The sequence below is a fragment of the Propithecus coquereli genome, unplaced genomic scaffold (assembly GCF_000956105.1).
Source record: "Propithecus coquereli isolate 6110/MARCELLA unplaced genomic scaffold, Pcoq_1.0 Scaffold61, whole genome shotgun sequence".
NCBI lineage: Eukaryota > Metazoa > Chordata > Mammalia > Primates > Indriidae > Propithecus > Propithecus coquereli.
The window spans coordinates 2676138-2678351 of NW_012152063.1; the positions used below are offsets into that span (position 1 = coordinate 2676138).

Here is a 2214-nt window from a genome sequence, read left to right on the forward strand (position 1 = left end):
ATAAACACAGATACCTCTTCCCCATCAACTACATTAAAAATAAATTCATAGATTAACAACAAAAAAATTAAGAGCTATCAGCATATATTTTATCTTGTAAAGCTACAAACACAAAGTAAATGTATATACTATAAGTCTAGCATTTGCATACTTAACATTTGGGTGCATCTTTAACAGTCCATGGTAGTAATCTATAATGTCGCACTAAAACACAGATTTTTAGCCATACTATAATAGCTGCTAAAATAGTATAAGAGCAAAGTCATTTAGCTAGTGACTGTACCTCGCCAATAGCCTACTACCTGAAATTTCAAGCAGTCTCATTGTTTTTCCCATGTGATACATATCCTAAAGTGAAATAAACTTTGTAAAACCATTCTTTGTTTAAAACAACAATAACATCATCAACATCATCTCTGTAAAGAAAACTAATTCCCAGGGCAGAGATGAAAGAGAAGAGGAAATGAAGAGGATTAGGATAATTTCCATCCCCAAACAGGAGATTCTGATAAATTATTAAATGGAATGACAAATCTGATGGTTGCTTGGAGCTAAAATGTGAACACGTTCATTATATGTTATATATAAAAAGTAAAAGCAGGTCTTCTATTCCAGTGATGGCAAGAAAAAGAAAGAAGGATAGAGGAAATTTATAGAGGAAATGTTATACTATAGTGATGTATACAGATTTGGTGATTCACAGAAGTATTATTATAGAAATGGATCCTCATTGAATATCACGTGTCCAATAGAGAGCACCTGGTTTTATGAATTAAATTCTTTTTTAAAATATCATACTTAATGAAAGTAAATTTACTTTTTTCAGGTAGTTCCCCAAAATACTTAATTTCCTGTAATATTACTTATCCACATTAAAGTATTGACTCAATTTTTGAGAATGCATAGTTTATTCTGGCATTACAAGTATTATGGGCCTGAACTGTTTTCCCCCAAAATTCATATGTTGAAGACCTATCTTCTAGTACCTCCAATTGTGACTACATTTGGAGAACGGGGCTTTTAAGGAGCTCATTAAGTTAAAATGAGTCTCTTAGGGTGGAGCCTAATCTAATCTGACTTATGTTTTTATAGGAGAAAATTTGGACACAAAAAGAGACACCAGAAATGCAAACACATAGAGAAAAGGCCATGTGGGAACAAAACAAGAAGGTGGCCATTTAGAAGCCAAGCAGAGAGGCCTCATGAGAATCCAAACTTGCCAGCCCCTTGATCTTTGATTTCTAACTTCCAGAACTACAGAAAAATAAACTTGTTGTTTAGGCCACCCAGTCTGTGGTAATTTGTTATAGCAGCCCCAGCAAACTAACTTACCAACAGAATATAACAATATCTATTAAAACAATTTATTTCAGAAATTTTAAAATATGAAACCTGATTAGTAAGAAAAAAAATTAAACATCACAATAACATAGTTATTTTCTCAAAACCTAAATTATCAAAACAAACTCCTTTTTAAGTTATTTGTCCATAACAGAAACATAAATCACTAACAGTTTCCTCAAACTGTAAAAGTAAGGGGAAAAAAGGGGGTGCAGGGGAATTTGATATTCTATATTAACTTATAATATGATTGCTATTTAAAACATCATTTGTAAGTACAAGCAAAAGGTAGCACATTCCCTGAAAGGTAATATAATTCCCTCTGCTAAAAATTCAGAACGAAAACATTTTTAAAAGGCATTCAAAGAAATTAGAAATTTATCAAAAAAGAACTCAAATAAATTAAAATAATATTTCAATATTTACAAATAAATGCTATATATAAATCATAAACATTCTAAAATCTAAAATCTTATCTTTCCACATTAAACATATCTGGTTTAGATTCCTAATACACTACTAAAAAATTTAAAGAGCAGGCTTGAAATTTTGTATTAAAAGAATTCAAAATCTGTTGATTATAGGTACACACTTTTATTCAGTTGCCTTAATGAATACTTAATATTATCATTAAATCACTGGTATTTTATCTATACTTCTGTAGATCTCACTCAATAAAACAGAAATTCACAGTAGCTACTGGAATATAAGCTCGTAGAGGCAAGGATTTGGTCTGTCTTGTTCCCTGCTATATTGCATCAAGAAGGGTGTCAGGCATATAGGAAAAGCTCAATAAATATTTGTTGAACAAATGAATGAGCAATTCAGGCCATTTCAAAAATCACATGACATATAACATTTTAATTTTTTAAA

At 30.7% G+C, this 2214-nt stretch overlaps 1 protein-coding gene across 1 annotated transcript in view; it reads right to left on the reverse strand.

The window, feature by feature from the left end:
• Window positions 1–2214, reverse strand: part of SNX13 (sorting nexin 13) — a 170440-nt gene that overhangs the window by 22522 nt on the left and 145704 nt on the right. The window lies entirely within an intron of this gene.